Source organism: Prunus mume, linkage group LG5, assembly GCF_029339155.1.
Source record: "Prunus mume cultivar Tortuosa linkage group LG5, ASM2933915v1, whole genome shotgun sequence".
Taxonomy (NCBI): Eukaryota; Viridiplantae; Streptophyta; class Magnoliopsida; order Rosales; family Rosaceae; genus Prunus; species Prunus mume.
The window spans coordinates 6,337,904-6,355,842 of NC_142702.1; the positions used below are offsets into that span (position 1 = coordinate 6,337,904).

At 37.7% G+C, this 17,939-nt stretch overlaps 1 long non-coding RNA gene and 1 pseudogene across 1 annotated transcript; both read left to right on the top strand.

The window, feature by feature from the left end:
* Window positions 1-454: 454 nt before the first annotated feature.
* Window positions 455-4,544, top strand: LOC148916741 (uncharacterized). The gene is made up of 5 exons (XR_016127249.1): window positions 455-1,704; window positions 1,836-2,038; window positions 2,366-2,586; window positions 3,737-3,877; window positions 3,957-4,544. It is a non-coding gene; the product is annotated as an uncharacterized LOC148916741 (long non-coding RNA).
* Window positions 4,545-7,843: 3,299 nt separating this feature from the next.
* LOC103330819 (putative disease resistance RPP13-like protein 1 pseudogene) lies at window positions 7,844-11,021 on the top strand (annotated as a pseudogene).
* The last annotated feature ends 6,918 nt before the right edge of the window (window positions 11,022-17,939 follow it).

Genomic DNA, 17,939 nt, shown 5'->3' on the forward strand with positions numbered 1-17,939 from the left:
GATTGAGCATTCCAGGCTCAATGGGAGCCGTAAGGCATTCCCTAGTCCCCCAAGTTGGCAAGCTAGAAGTTGCGTTAACATTTGAGATGTATGTAAGCCTCTAGAACTGTCGGTAGCCGGGTACCATGCGGTCATTTGGGCTTTTGGCGAGGTCTTGGAGCCGGGCCTTTGGGTTTTGGGATATAACCTTTGGTGGTCCCAGCTCAATGTCTGCCGTTTGGCAGGCAGTCTAGGGAGGCCTTGGTCTTTGGATTTTGGGTCTAAGGATGAAGCTTTTTGCCTTAGAGTTGGGCCATTTGAGATTTGGCAAGGAGTAATTTATGACTTAATCTCGTGGGCTTGGGGTATTGGCCCAATTTGAAGCTAGGGTTTTTTGAAATAGGAGTGCAGTTTGTGTTTTAAGTAAGACCTGCCGTTCAGCGAGGGTCTAAGCAAAAAGAAACATGAGGGGTGCTTTCGGTAGGGGTCTAGGTATTTGGTCCTCATGGAGAGTTGGAGCTGGGAGCTAGCTTCGATAGCCAAACCCTTTTGTGATTTTCAGAAGTCTTGGAGTGTCATCCCAAAGCTACGGATCAGCGTGTTCATTCTTGGATCGGGAGTTGCTCCACGCCTACAGTTTGGCAAGATGGCTCAGTAGGAGATTTGACGTGGCTGGAAGGTTGCTTTAGCAGCTCGTGGTGGCTTGGGCAAGTGACACGCATCAGCAAGGTTCTATGAGCTGGGCCTTCAATTTTTCTTTAGTTTGGGTTGATCTGGTCACAACTTTGGCAAAACTGGGAATTGGAGTTGGAATTGCTGGTTCTCGTGAGCTGGGTCCTTCCCGTTCGGGATGAGTTGGAGCTGGGTCCTTGGTGTGAGCTCCGTGTTGCGGTGGTCCTTTTTCCAAGTTCAGCCAGGGGGTGCCGATCGGCAAGTCCTTCACAAGTTCTTGTTCTTGGTGAGGGGCTGATTTGAGGCTCCTTTTCCCTTTGCTCAACAGCAAGGGTGGCTTGGGGATGTTTATTTTGCTGTGTGTTGAGTTGTGCTTGATTTCTGTTCAACTGGTTCTGGAAGAATGAGACATTCGAGGTCTTAGCCATTTTTCAGCCAAGTTGCCGATCGGCAAGGGCTGATTGAAAGTTTTGAAGCTTGCGGTGGCTTCAGCGAGAGGAGTTTCGAGAGCATCTCTAGAGCTGGGGCATTTGAACTGTGGTGAGTTTTCAATTTTGGAGGACATATTTGTTTCTAGTCAACCCTTGCCATTTGGCAAGGGTGTGTTGAGAGGTTTTGGTGGTTTGAGCAAATCTCTACAGCTTCGGTAGCTTGAGGAGCTGGCCATTTGAGATTCAGTAGGCAAAAGACTTGAAAACTTTGTTGTGAGTTATTTCTGGAGCCTTCAAGCAGTTGGCAAAGTGTGGGCAAGGTGTGGGCATACTTTTGGTACCCGCTCGCTGCGACTCGAACCCGAGCTTTGGTCTCTACGTTTTTGGTGTTAGAGAGTTTGGGGTTGAGGAATTTCGATTTGTGGAGAAAGGGTTCCGTCTGCAGCAAGATCCTTGTTCGGCAAGTAACCTGGAACCGGGCCTCTCAATTTCTGAATGGGGCAGGGGCTTTCGGGCCGTGGTGTGAGCTGGGCTTTGGCCTAGGAGGCTTTGGAGTTGGCCCTTTGTCATACCTTGGAGCCGGGCCTGTTTTGGAGCTGGGCCTAACGAGTTAGCCATTTTGGTGAGCCACCTTTTTGCTTCTCCATAGGGCCTGCCGTTCGGCATGGAAAAATATTATATGTTGTTGTTTTGAAAAAAATAGTAAAATGCCTACTAATCTTCTGTAGGTCTTGGCGTGATTTTGGTGCACAGGTTAGGTTCAGCCTTGTGCACATGGGCTGGGCCTTGGGGATTCGACAAGGTGGTGCCTTTAGATAAGAGCCTGGGCGTTGGGTGATTTGAACGCGCGAGCTTGTAGCTTGGTCATTGACAATCGGTAGTTGGCTTCACAAATTGGCAACTTGGTGTGGTTTTTGTTCTTTTACGGTTTTGAAGGAGCTGGGCCTTTTGTTGAGGTAACTAATTTGTGAGGCCTCCATTTCTTTGTGCATGGGCCTTGCTGTTCGGCAAGGCCAGCTTTTTTCCTTATTGTTTATTTGCTGCCCATTGTGTCTTGTGAGGCCCCATGTTTGTTTGCATGGCCTTTTTTGTTTGTTATCTCGGCAAGGCCTCTCTGGTGTTGATTCTGGGGTGGGCCTCTAAAGCTAGGGCTTAGGAAGTAGAGTATAGCAAGCTTAGAATCTTGATTACCCTCCTTTGTACTTCTGCATCCCAAGTTCTTCTCGTTTTTTTTTTGTTTTTTTTTTTATGAAATCTAAAATTTGAATTTCATATTGTTGCAGGTACAAGGGATTTGGGAGGGAAGGTGAAAGAGTGCTAGGGTTTCTTGTGTACCCTAGGACTTTATAAATAGGAACTTGGAGTGACAAATGCATCACACTTAAATTTCTGAGAAAAATTTCTAGAAAGTGAGAAGGAGAAAAGAGAGTTTCGACGAAATACCTCGTGGTGGTGTTGTGGCCATGGTGATTTCCAGTGTCTCATTCGTGGTGGTGCAAACAAGGTTAGACCCCATTTCCCTTGAATTTTTGAATTGAAATGTCCTTTTTGTATGAACATGTTGAAGACTAGGATGAACACCTTGAATATGAGTATGAACATGATGAACATGATGAACATCTTGAGCATTGATATGTATTTGTTGAATGTATGCTTCTAGGTCAAAAAGCATGTAGGTGTGCCCTCCTTTTTTGTGTTCTTGTGTTTTCGATCCTTCTTGCATGTGCATTAGTTCATTTTCCTTGTTTCTGCATATTGTAAATGTCTGAAAGTTTTGATAAAGAAAGTCATGACCTCCCTGCCTTTGGTGGGGATGATACTGAGAGTGAAGAGGCCAGTGAATATGTTTGTTCTTAAGATGAGAGTTCCTAGACAGAGGGTTTGGTAGAAGGTCTTGTAGAAGCTAGGAGGGTAGTTCATGAGGGTGAGAGGAGTGAGCCACTAGTGAACTCTGGGTCAGAGGCATATAAGGAGATGCAGATGAATTATAAAGTGTTAGAGGCCATAACTGATCGGGTTCTAGCTATGCCTCGTTCACCAGAGGTGGGCTCGAGCAACCAGGCATCACCATCAGTGGTCTGTGGGTGTAGCCATGGCCGGCTTGAGAGAGTGGACATACGGGTTGGTGTCCCTTTGGCGAGGCGGAATATACTGGTAGAGGTAAAGTTGGTCGAGCTTCGAATAAATTATTATGTTCCACCCTACGTGGGTTTGAGGTTACCCACCGCAGATGATGTGGTTAGATACCCTCCAGAGGGCTCGGTGATGATTTTCACAGATATGTATCAGCATGGCTTCGGACTACCATTTCATCCTTGAGTGCAGATGATGTTGGCCAAGCTGAGGTATGCACTAGGGCAATATAATCCCAACTTCTAGCTGCTTCTGCATAGGGTGTACATTGCTTGGTGGTTGGCTGGGTTGGGAGAGCTAACATTTGAGCAGTTCATGTACTTGTACTCAATTTCAAAGCAACAAAGGACCTTTAGCTGGGTACAAGCTAATTGCCGAAAGGCAAAAGAGAGAGGTTATTTATTGGTCATAAGCCTTTTACCCAGAAATTTTGTAGTGTTTATACCTACTTTGATTCTTGGTTCTCCATTTTTTGCTTGTGCACGTGTAAATGGTTGAGTAGTATCTAACCTTTGGCGCAGGTTCAGTGAAGTGGGGGCCGATCTCCGAGGTGCAAGAAGAGGAAGTTGAGAGGGTGAGATCACTGCTGTCAGAGACCGAGCGTGAGTGCAAAAACCTAGTCACCCAGAAGAATCTGTTTGAGTTTGGCCTTTTGCAAGGAAGTAAGTACTTAGATCCCCTTTGTTGTTTGTCTTCTGATTCCTTTTTGTAACTGTGACTAACTTAGCTTTTGATGTGCAGTGGCAAGTATTATAAAGGGAAGCACGAAGGTGGCTGTGGATTACACTGATGCCGAGATGCAGCAGCGAGTGAGAGAGTCTCGGGCCAAGAAGGCGGAGAAGGGTGGTGCCCAGCAGGTGACTGGGAAGTGCCCTAGAGATGGTTGAGTCAAGCCTCAAGACCAAAGTCTAAGAAAACATAATGTCCTAGGGTCTAGGTATGTTTACTTATAGTAGTACTTGAGGTGATCAGCATTCCAAGGATGAGGCAAGGTCTTGCCTTAGGATCATGAAGCTGATAAGTGACGGGGCAGCAGACTTTGGTAATCGCATATGGACCTTCTCATGTGGGGCCCAAGGTACCTTCAATAGGGTTGTTGGTGGCCAAAGAAACCTTGCGCATGACCTAGTCCCCAATCTTGAAAGCACAGGGTTTGACCTGGGAGTCATAGTACTTAGTGATGTGATGTTTGTATGCGACGTTAAGCATGTTGGATTGATGACAAAGCTCGTCAATGAAGTCGAGGTTCAGGGCTAACTGATCGTCATTGGCTTCGGCCTCATAAGTGGAGGTTCGGTATGTCGGCTGGCCAATCTCCACTTTGGTGCCAACGGCGATCAAGAAAAGAGATAGCGGTGTTTCTCTGTTGAGGTATGGAAGGTGGTGCGATAGGACCAGAGAACCCCTGGGAGTAGCTCTGGCCAGCAACCCTTAGCTTTGTCAAGCTTGGTCTTTAGAGTTTTCTTCATGATCTTGTTCACGGCTTCAACCTGGCCATTGGAGTGAGGATGGGCTGGGAAGGCAAAGCAAAGACGTATCTTGAGGTTGGAACAAAATTGTTTGAACTTTGGATTGTCAAATTGCTGGCCATTGTCTGTGACGATGGTGTTGGGGATGCCAAAGCGACATACGATATTTTGCTAAACAAAAGTTTCAATGCGAGCTGCAGTGATGGTGTAAGCCCTTATTTGATAGACTCCAGAGTAATTCCCCTCCTTGGACTTCTACTCATACAGAAATTGTCAAACAAATTAAAATTCATGTCCAGACCCTACCTTGTCTTGGTATTCCTTTAGCCAATTCCTTCAAAATCGTTGAAACTAACGCCTCCAAAATTGGTTATGGAGGAATCCTAAAACAAAGAGTCAATCCACACCAAACAGAGCAAATTGTTCGGTTTCATTCTGGAATTTGGACATAGTCACAACGTAATTATAGTACTATTGAAAAAGAAATTTTATTTATAGTATTATGCATTACAAAATTCCAAGATGATTTACTAAATCAAAAATTTTTAGTCATAGTTGATTGTAAAAGTGCAAAGCATGTTTTAGAAAAAGATGTTCAAAACATTGCATCAAAACAGATTTTTGCACGTTGGTAAGCTATTTTAAGTATTTTTGATTTTGATATTGAATATCTGAGAAGAAGTGAGAACTCCATTCTAGATTTTCTTACCAGAGAATTTCTTCAGGGTAATCAATGGCAGACAAGCAAGCAAAACAACAAGGCAAACAACCACAACCAGTCAGACAGCTTTCACCATCAATGAACCCAGTCAAAACATAAATGCCTTCTCAAGTCATCCCTTATGCAAGTCATTCACCCATCCAAGTATCAAACAGATATGCCACCCTAGGATCTACAGTCAGCAACATACGCCCTAATTACCAGTCAGCTCTCATATCCAACTATGATCCATTCCAAGTCATAACCCCTTCTCCTACTTCTTCCCCAATTAGTCACACTAAATCATCTCCTTACTTCTCCATAAATAGTCAAACCCTCTTTCTTATTAAGCCATGTTTTAATCATCTAACCAACCCAATCAAAATTGCCAAAGCCTATTTTCCTCCTAATTTCCATTATATTCCATCACACCCTTCCAAGTCACTTAAGTATTATCGTGATATTCTTCTTGAAACGAAATCACTAGAAATCCGGCCAATCAAGAATAGAAATGACCCAAACATCATTCTCTATCATTCTATGTATATCAAAAACATTCTCAGTCAATCTGAATGGGGCGGCCACCCCTACTCTTTCAAGACACTTAATTCTCGTCTCCAAACTGATGATTTTAGTCATTCATGGTTTGTCAATTTCGATAGTAAATTCAAGAGCCCTTTTCCCTATTGGTTTTCTTCCTGGTGGGAAAAACATGGTCCAACTATTGATGTTCTTTCTCCCAATCTCAAAGAATCAGTCAAGTACTTTTCCAGTAAATACAAGTTTTTGCAAGAGAGTCAATTTTTACCAAAATCATTAATTTTCATTGCCAAATATAAAGTTCCATGGATCCTCAAATGGTCCTACCAAGTCAACTGGGAATCATGTATTAGACAATTCTCCATCAAATGGTGGGATAAGTTCAAGACAGAAAGAATTATTGAACAGGTCAACACCGAGTTTCCCCAAGTCAATACTCCCCAGAGGATATATATATATATAGATATATATATATATATATATATATATCAGTCCCCTTTCTATTAAGAGATCCCTCAAATAATTTTATTTGAGGGACACCCATTGGGGTACCCTACAATTTTGTTTTCAACGATCTAAATCATCTATTTTTTAGGCATTCACTCATAGGTCATCCTTGCAAAAATTAGAAAATCGGAAACCGTTTAGACATCTAATTGTGTCCTACAAAATCAATAAACGTGGTGCTTCAAAAAAGTACTAAAATTTCAATAATTTAATTGAGTGGTCAAATGATATCATATTCAAGTGATTTTTTATAGAGATGATCTTTGAATAAATATCTACAAAATAGATAATTTGGATTAGTGAAATATAATGCGGAGTACGCCCTATAAGCAATGGCGAAGCCAGAATTTCATGTGTGTTGGGGCCTCTCACAAAATATAAACAATAAAAAATTTGAATTCACAAGACACACCAAAACATCAAAAATCATATTGTGTATTCATTACAATCATAGTTGTCCTCGACGAGTTTTTATATTTTGAAATCGTTGCATAACAACCTCGTCATCTATATTATTAAAAATGTCTCTGTCAATGTAAGCAATGAAGCAATCATTCATCCATAAATTGAAAGACCTATTAAAATCTATTAAAAGAAGGAAAAAAAAATCAAAATTTCATGAAATAAAAAAAAATCATAAATAAAGAGAAAAAGAAAAAAAAAAAAGAGAACTACTAACAAAAAATTTAATTAAATAAATTAACATAATTAAAACTTGATAGTTTAATATGGAGTTTGAGAGAAAAACTCACAGGTAGTGCATTGAGAAAGTCTGCTTTGCTGCTTGTGTGTTCTCCAAGAAAGAAGAAAAATGGGTTAGGATTTTATCCATTTTTGTAAAAGGGTAAATATATAATAATAAGAGCTATAAACCTTTGGGAAAAGGAAAGGAAAGTTATGGTGGCAATGGCCCTTCCTCTCTGCACATCCACGAACATGCATAAATATCGGCTTTCTACTACTCGAATTGAAAATGTCGTTGGATGCAGGCTTTTCTACTATTTTGGTAGAATCAGATGCTCAAGCTGTTATTCATCAGTTGACAAAAGAAGAGGACTAGGCTTCTGATGGCAATCTTGTTGATGAAGTTAATGGGTGTCTTAATCAATTTCAAAAGATTGATATTGTTTATATCCCTAGATGTTGTAAATTGTAATCTAATAGCTCATAAATTAGCCAATAATGCTTTCAAACGTCAGGATGTTGTTTTTTGGGATGAAGAAGTTCCCTGTCGTCTGCTTGTTAAAATATAATAACACAACTTGACATAAAAAAATAAAAATAAAAAATAAAAAAAAATCCTGTATCTAGCAACTTCCCTGTGTTTCCAATATCAAAAAGCTTTTCATAATTCCAGACCTGTGTTTCTTTGTTTGCATACGTTGGAATATTACTTCATTCAAATCCCCTGCAGAGAAAAGAAAAATGGCTGGAGCTTTGATCGGAGAGGCCTTTATCTCTGCTTCCATCCAGGTGTTGTGTGACAGACTTACTTCACGGGAGTTCATTGACTTATTTCGGCAGAAGAAACTGGATCAACCTCTCCTCATGAAACTGAAGGTGACACTGTTGACCTTGAACGAAGTGCTCAATGATGCAGAGGATAAGCAAATAGAGAACCCGCTGTGAGAGAGTGGCTTGACGAGCTCAAGCATGCTGTCTTTGATGCAGAGGACTTACTGGATGAGATCAACTATGAAGATTTGCGATGCAAGCGTGAAGGTGAAGGTCAAATCGACAATTTAACCAATAAGGTGTGGAACTTCCTCTCTACTTCTCATAACCATTTTTATCAGAGCATGAATGTTAAGATACAAGAGTTGTTACAAAGATTAGAAGACTTTGTACAGCTGAAAAGTACTCTTGGTCTGAGAGAAGATGTTGGGAGGAAGGTTTCACAAAAAACTTCAACAACTTCCTTGGTTCATGAACCTTGTGTTTATGGTAGAGATGAAGTCAAAGAAAATTTATCAAAATTGTTGTTATCTGATGACGCAAGTAAGGATGATGTGTCTGTGATTACCATTGTTGGAATGGGTGGGGTTGGCAAGACAACCCTTGCTCGAATGCTTTACAATGACCATAAGGTGGAAGAACATTTTACACTTAAAGCGTGGGCTTGTGTTTCAGAAGACTATGATGCTATTAGGGTAACTAAAACTCTTCTTGAGTCAGTCACCTTAAAGCCTTGTAAAACGACAGATCTGAATTTGCTTCAAATTCAACTAAGAGAACAACTTAAGGGAAGAAAATTTTTATTTGTGTTGGATGACATTTGGAATGAGAAATATACTGATTGGAAGTGCCTCCAAACTCCTTTTACTTCAGGGACAAGGGGAAGTAAACTCATTGTAACAACACGTAACAAAAATGTAGCATCTGTCATGCAAAATGTTCCTATTCAATACTTGGAACCATTGTCGAATGAAGACTGTTGGTTGTTACTTGCAAAACATGCATTTGGAAATGAAAGCTCTAGTGCACATCCAAGCTTGGAAGAAATTGGCAGGCAAATTGCATGCAAGTGCAATGGGTTGCCTTTAGCTGCACAAACACTTGGCGGTGTGTTACGTTGCAAGATAGAGTCTGAGGTATGGAATAGAGTATTAAACAACAACATTTGGGAGTTACCTTACGAGAAAAGTGATATTCTTCCAGCTCTAGGACTGAGTTACCATTATCTTCCAGCTAAGTTAAAACGATGCTTTGTTTATTGTTCAATTTTTCCAAAGGACTATAGTTTCAAGATAGAAGATGTAGTTTTTCTCTGGATGGGAGAAGGTTTAATTCCTCAAGCTGAGAATGGCGAAAGAATGGAAGAGGTGGCTAAGGAATATTTTGATGAACTATTATCCCGATCACTATTTCAAAAGTCATGGAAATCAAGTTTCACCATGCATGATCTCATCAATGACTTGGCTGTGTTCATGTCTAAGGGAGTTTCTTACAGGTTGGAAGGGAAGGAATCACATGAATTAGAAAGAGTTCGCTATTTGTCATATGTTAGGGGAGAATTTGATATCGCTCTTAAATTTGAGCCATTAAATGGGGCTAAGTGTTTGCGGACCTTCCTACCTACCTCTTTAAACCCTTATCGATTTTATAATCCGTATTATATAAGTAAAAAAGTTCTACAAGATTTGGTGCCATCACTCAAATGCTTACGAGTGTTATCATTGTCACAATATCAAAATGTCACTGAGTTACCTGATACTATTGAAAATCTCATTCACTTGCACTATTTGGATCTCTCCCATACTGCAATTCGAAGGTTACCTGGTGTACTTTGCAATCTCTACAATTTACAGACATTACTATTGTCAAATTGTTCATTTCTCGTTGAATTGCCCGCAGACATGAGAAAATTGATAAACTTACAGAAATTAATGTTGGCAGGTTGCAAGTCTCTCACTAAATTGCCTGTAGACGTGAGGGAATTGAGTAATTTACATCATCTTGATGTCAATGGAACTAAAATTGCAGAGATGCCAGTGGAAATGGGCAGACTAAAAAGTTTGAGAACATTGACTGCTTTTGTTGTGGGCAAATCTAATGGGTCAGGCATCGGAGAATTGAGGGAGTTGAAGCATCTTGGAGGAAAACTTTCAATTCTGAAGCTGCAAAATGTAGTTGATGCTAGGGATGCCATGCAAGCCAATTTGAAGCATAAGAAAGATCTCAAGGAGTTAGAGTTGGCATGGGGTGCAGAGGACGTAGATGATTCTCAGAAGGAGAAAGATGTACTTGACAAGCTCCAGCCTTGCGTGAATTTGGAGCAACTAACCATCAAATTCTATGGTGGAACCAACTTCCCGAATTGGTTAGGAGACTCGTCCTTCTCGAACATACAAGTCATGCATCTCAGTGATTGCAGTTATTGTTGGTCGATGCCACCAGTCGGGGAGTTGCCCGCTCTTAAAGAGCTCTGTATAAAAAGGATGAAATTTGTTAAGAGGATTGGTGTTGAGTTCTATGGAAGAAATGGGGCTTCTCTTATTCAGCCATTTCAATCACTGGAGAAGCTGGAGTTTGAGGAGATGCCAGATTGGGAGGAATGGATTCCAAGTGGAAGTGGAGATCAATATCATCCAGACTTTCCTTGTCTTATGGAGCTGATTCTAAAAAAGTGTCCGAAGCTGAGAGGAAACTTGCCTTGTCATATGCCTTACTTGGAGAAGCTTAGCGTGTCTGGATGTGGGGTTTTACATGATCAAGGGGCCACTACTACAACCATTAGTAGCCTTAACATGTACTCCTACAAATCTCTAGAAGAATTGAAAATAGAAGATGGATGCCAAGCAAGTCTATTATCAGTTATAGAGACAAGGTTCCTGTCCGAACTTGACATTCGAAATTTTGTTGACATACAATGCTTGCCCAACATCAATCGTCTTCAATATTTGGCTCTTCATGATTGTCCAACCCTGTCGTCGTTCCCAAAAGATGGCCTGCCCACTACGCTGACAGCACTTCATATATACGGTTGTAGGAGATTAGAATTCCTACCTCATGAGATGTTGGCCAAACTGACATCGCTCGAGAGACTGGGCATACTAGAGAGCTGTGATTCAATGAGGACTTTCCCTTTGGGTATTTTTCCCAAACTCTGGTATCTTAGTTTTCGGAAGTGTGAGAATCTGGAATCCTTTTCGATTGAAGAAGGAGTTGATAAGAATCTCAGAGACTTGTATATCTCAGACTGTCCAAATCTGGTGTGTTTTCCCCAGGGAGGATTGCCCGCTCCCAACTTGAATCACTTTATTATCGATGGATGCAACAATTTGAAGTCATTGCCTGAACACATTCACACCCTCACGGCCCTTCGAGGTTTGGTTATATATGATCTTCCAAATCTTGTGTCATTTGCGGAATGCGGCTTGCCTCCCAACCTCCGAGATTTTAGCATTGAAAATTGTTGTGAGAGACTGAGGCCTTCATCAGTGGGAGAGTACTGGGGTTTGCAAGGACTTTTCTCCCTTGAAGAATTTTCAATTGGTGGCAGGGGCAGTGATGATATCTTGGAGAGGTTGTTCAAGGAACAGCTGCTCCCTCCCAATCTTCACACTCTCCACATCAATAGACTCTCAAGTCTGAAATCTTTGGACAGAAACGGACTTGGACACCTCACTTCTCTTCAACAACTACATATTAGTGGGTGTGACAGTCTCGAATTCCTCCCTCGTCTTCGACACCTCACTTGTCTTCAACAGCTTCATATTTATAGCTGTCCGAGTCTCGAATTCCAGCCAGAAGAGGGTTTGCCACCATCTCTTTCTTTACTGAGCATCTCCGATTGTTCTGCCCTGGAGAAAAGGTATGAGAATAAGACGGAACAAGATTGGGCCAACATGTCTCACATTCCTTGCATCAACATAACTGGCCTATGTCATTATATGATATGATCATTGACCTCTCTCTTTCACAGACACACAAGTCAGGTACTAATAACTGCTTTAACTGGTTTTCTTCTTATTCAGTACAAAACCAAAAATAAATACTCTTTTTAAATTCAAAAAACTGAAATAAATATTGGATTTTGCCAATTCAATCCAAATAAACCAAAATACACAAACTTTTGTTTTGTTCTCCGTGGGTATTTCTAATCGTACGTATTTAGGAGATTTAGACTTAAGCTCGCATTCCGTATCGATTAAATAATTTCGGGCATTTGATCAAAAACCATGTTGTACATAACTTATAATCACTGTTTTTTGTCAATTACATTGTCACTGCTGTTTACTGTACTGGTCTCATGCTTTTTGGCAAGTCATTTTCCAGAAAGACAAATTTGTGTGCTTTACACAAAAACTCAAATCTGATTTCTATTATTACTTTGCTGCAGTGAATTCTCGTTCTATTTACTTTCTTTCTGATTGGGGTTGTTCTGCTGATCACAACTTATATCCTATTAAGTTTTACAATGCTGAATATTTAGTGGTCTTTTTGCAGGACAGGATACCTTCTCTTGCAGAGCTTTTCATTTGCAAGGTTACTTTACTGTCATTTCTAGGGAAGGGTTTACCATTGTGTATAGCCTTTTTGGTTTTCTACAACAACAATTGTCATTTGGAATATCTCAATTGACACATTCCTACATACAGGCATTGAATGTACAACATTTTTAGGTACATTTGAGCTAGTTTAAATTGTATTCGATGCCTATAGATAATCTGTGAGCTTAAGTTGTAAGTTTTTATCATTAACTAGAGGCACATTCATTACGCTCCGAATATTCTGTTCCCATTTTGTCTGTCCCCTCCCTGTCTCCTATCTAACTTTTTGACATGTGTCTTCTCACTTAACCCTAACCCTATCTTTAATTTTATTAAAGTTAACACTGTTAAGTTAGGATTAAGTTGAAAGACACATGTCAAAAAGTTAGATAAGAGACAAAGAGGGGACATAAAATCTGGACTCCCATTCATTGGGAGAGGGACTTTTAATGGGTTCATACCGTTAGTTAGTCTTTGGACTTTCCCAAGTACTACATGTACGTTATTAATGTTGCGCTGCGTTACAAATGTATATTGTCTTAGTATCAACAGGTGATCTTTGGTTGAGGAGAGAGATCATTCAGCAATTATAAAATTTTATAACTGAATTAAGCTTGTTTAAGCTTTGTTTATCATCTCTCTCCTTTTCTCTGTTTTTAGATTTCATTCATGTTATGATTGGAGTAGTGCTGCATTTTAGATTCCTTTCATGTAAGGTTTAGGGTGTTTATTCAATGTTTTGCAGGGGTAGGGGTGGGAGAGAGAAAAGGGCAGCCTGGAGTAATTTCCTTTTCTTTTCTGTTTTCCAAGCTTTTGTTTTTTGGTTTTTAACTTTTGAATTAAGGGAGCTCTACATTTGGCTTTTCCTCTTCAATTTTTATTTTTATTTTTAAAACCTGTAACCCATCACCTTATTTTTCTATAAATAAAATGTTAAAAGGTTAAAGTAGTTTTCTAGAAAGTCTTTTTATCTACTCACCTTGGTAACCTACAATTTTATTATGCACAGCTGGTGCTATTTAATTTTCTTTTTATTTCAAGAAAATAAGTTGACTTTTTGAGAAGTTCTGCTCTTTAGGGGTTCTTATCTAGGACTGATAATGGGTCGTATAGTGTATTGTTAGGATAATATACGTGTCAAGAATGCTCAATCCAAACCCGACCTATTTAATAAACGTGTTGGGTTGAGCCGCTAATTTTCTGTGTGGGTTTCGAGTTGTGTATTGGGTTGACCCATTAAGTGGTAGACTAGTAACTAGCAAGGTAAAAATGTAGACCAAAAACAAAAAAAAATGTAGAGAAGGAGATGACAATTCAAAGAATTTTTTCATGATCACAATAATGTGAGAATTGGTTATGATGTGCAAAGATACATGTGCAAATTACTAAAGACAAATTATAAAAGAATTTTTTTTAAAAATAAAAAATAAAAACAAAGACCCACATCTCAAATTCACAAGGTCATAAAAAAACAAATAAAAAAAACTTGAATTTTCATAATTTAATCAAGTAATTGTATTTCTTTTATATATAAAATAGTGGTTACATTTGGCCTCTCTCTATATATATGAATATTGAGAAAGAGAAATAAAAAAAATTAGAAAAATGAAGAAAAATGAAAATTATATGATTAATGAAGAAAAATGAGAAAGATAAATAAAAAATTGTATGATTAATGAAAATTATTAGCTGCTGTAAGTAAGCTTCAAATTTCTTGGCAAATTAAATATTTTTTTTAAACTTTTCATGCTAATCCTATAAAATTCGTATCCATACTCATTAGAGAGTATTTGTTTTGTCACGGGGAAAATGTTTTTTTTTTCTTTACATATGTGGATATTATGGAGACTTGAACTTAGGACCACTTGGAAGCACGTCAATGGAGAACGCTAAGGGGTTATTTGGTATGACAGACTGTCATGGACTGGACTAAATCTTGAGACTATCTCGAATTAGCTCGGATTGGTCTAAATTGAATTAAGTACTGACCTACGTTTGGTGTTACGTCGGGTTAAGAAGTTGGATTGTAAGAATAGTGAAGACTTATGTTTGGTGCTGTGTCGGACTAAAAAATAATTATTATAATATTTCAATTTAATTGGGGTTTTTAACCTAAAAGATAAATAAATGCTACAAAAAAACCCAATTCAAAGATTTATAATAATATTTGGCAAAAAACAATAATAAAAAGAAAACAAATAAAATTCGTTTTTCTTTTTCATGAAGAATAAAATTATGATATTTGTTTTTTTAGCCTCTCAAGATTAATCTTAATTGGTCGAAACATTGTTAAAGGAGCTAAGTTCACTCTATATAATTCTAGGTTTTTCAGGGACCAAATAAAACAATAATGAAAAAAATTATATATATATATATAAATATAATTTTTGTATATTTGACTTTTGGCTTCAAACTGAAAAATATAATTTGACAAGGTAAAAATTGCTTGTGATAAAGAAAGCATCACATCATGAATTATTAAACTTATTTTAATATCAAAAAATATCAAACGTTTGTAAATTACTATAGTTTGAATTTCCAAATGCAATATCAAAATAATTATTGTAATATTTTAAGGATTTTTATTTATAAATAAATAAATGCTGCAAAAAAACCCCATTCAAAAATCTAAGACAATAATCAAAAGAAAACAAATAAAATTCTGATATTTTTTTAAAGAGACACGTCGAACTCACATGTTCTATTTAGCGAGCGTAAACCACTTTTCAGGCTCATTGTATTAGACGAGTGAGTGAGGTGTTTTTTTTCACTATTGGACTATACAATCTCATTGAAGTTAGTCCCATCTCCTACCAAACAAAGGTTTCGAGTGCTATTTACAGTTCAGTCCCGTGAGGCATACCAAACATTCAATCCAACTAGAACCCCATCGTTGGAAAAATGCCTTTCATAATATCACAAATGCCTCTAGTTGATAAAAATATTAAGAAAGAAAAGAATTTATTAAGTGAGGATTATATAATAAATTGACAATCTTATGGATAAATAAAATTTGAAAACAGGGAAAAAAAAAAGACAAGAAGATAACATTAGTTACACTATTAAGCAAAAAAAACACAACCAAATTCTATATAAAGAGAATTTCGCAGTAAAAGAAAGTCAATATAGGCTAGAAAATAGAGTTATTTACACTAACACTCCCTCAAGTTTTTGACTTTTCACAAAACCCCCTAACGTTTAGGAAATTACACGAACACCCTCCGAGTTTAAATTGTTTTTATAAAATCCTTTTTTTTATTATTCGTCTAAAACTTGATGGTTTCATTTAAAAAAATGTGTGCAAATGACAAAATTAACCTCAATAAATGTATGTGCAATTTAATCTCAAATGCTAACTTTGTCATTTGGAGAATTTTTTTATATATATAAAATCATCAATTTTTGGATATCAACGAAAAGAGGTTTTGTAAAAACAATTTAAAACCTAAGAAGGTGTTCATGTAATTTCCAAAACACAGAGGGTTTTGTCAAAAATCTGAAATCTAAGAGGGGTGTTAGTGTAAATAACTCCTGAGATATATATAAAGCAAAAGACTTTTATTGTTAATTTTTTAATAACTCAAATTTTCCCTCAGTTAAAAAAAAAAATTCAAAACACAACTACTTTATTTTAAAATGACAAATACATAGAACAATATATATTTAAAATAAGAAAGAAAATAGGTTGCACGTCCAAGAAAAAACTTAATCTGATTTCTGTTATTATTTTGCTTTATTTCTTAGGGGTTTTTTTTTTTAAATCGCAAGTTCGCTACTTATGTCCTTTTCAAGTCACAACAAATGCTAACTTGGTAGTCTTTTTGCAGGCTCCCATCTGATTCAGTGTTCCTACGCATCTCCACTCAACTCCCCCCCTCTAGGGTCAATCTTTACGTTGACCACTGGTTAGACATTAAAAAAAAAGACTTGTTTGGGCTCGATTCTAAAAGTCCCTTTCGTTCTACAGGGTTTGTGATATTAAAATGAATGTAGCAAAGCAACGTCACTGCCTTCAGTATTAGTCAACTTATTTGTTTTTTATCTTTTTCTTTTTTTGGGGTAAAGTGTTTTTTTTTTCTTTTTCTTTTGCTTTACTTCATGAGCAAGGAGAAGTAAAGTCCTGTTGACCAAAAAATAAAGGAGAAGTAAAGTCCTCATAACAACACCGAACAAAAATGTAGCATCTCTCATGCATATTGCTCCTATTCAAACCTTGGAATCATTATCAGATAGACTCTTCCATAAGCCAAATAAGAGATTGTTCCAGCTTGAGTGCAAGTGGTCCCATGTTGTCTTCTTTAGTAACAATGGCGGATCCAGGATTGGAAAGCCAATTGGGCGGAACTTACATACTAAAATCGACGATACAAGTAAATTTCATTAATAATCAGAAAAAAGATACACAGTCAGGGGGGACGTATTGAGCCTTACCCTCAAATACATCTATACATAAATAAAAGCTTAACAACAAAAACAAAAACCACAAGTGAAAGATAACCTACGAATAACATGTAAAAGAAATAATTTAAATTAAACATACCAACAAAAAATCAAACAAATTCTCATAATAATAGCATCTCAACAATATGAACAAACAACAAATTAAACATTGAAACATCTCAACAAAATTCCTAAAATCAAAGCCCCAACTTAATTTCAACAAAATCACAAAATTATAATTTAATCTCTAAGTAAATCCTAGAATATTCAATTTTAAATTAAAACAATAATTAAAGATATATAGAAAATGAGAGAATTAGAAAATACTTCTTGTTGTAGGAAGGAGAGGAGATGATTTTGCCAAGTTGCCCACTGCCCAGCCAGTAAAATAGGAATATGCAGCAAATAGAGCGGTGGAAAAGAGGTTGCTGTGGTCGCTATAGAATAGAAGAGATAAACAAGCTGTGGCAAAAGAGAAAAGACAAAATATATGGGACCACTTCCTCTTGGAAGTAGGATGGGCAACGTGTTTATATTGGATTAGCTTTTAAGTTTTTAAATTTGGGCTGCCCTTATAACATATATAGGTTTTAAAAATAAAAAAAACTTTGGGATGGTCAGGCACCCATCCTGCCCTTTACACAAATCCGCCACTATTTAGTAAGATGTTAGCTACCGGCAGAGGCGGGGCTAAAATTGTAAAGTTGGGGGAGGTCGATATAGAAAATACAAGTATATAAAACAACTAAGTATTCAATAAATACATATTTAGAACTAAATATTTCTAATTGAGTCATGTCTAATTTGTTTTAGTGGAAATTTTAACTTTAATTATAAGTTGTTTATTACAAATTTCATATGTTATATATCATATAATAGAGGAGAGATAAAGATCTAGAGGGGCCAGGGAGTGGCTCCTCCACTAGCTACCAGTTAGGTTCTTGCTTGTGAAAATATAATAACACAACTTGACGTAAATATATAAATAAATATTTAGCAAGGTTGTGGGTCTGCTTTGACGCAGGTAGTGAGAATGGCCAATCTCCCTCTGAACTTTTATAAATGAAAAAAAATT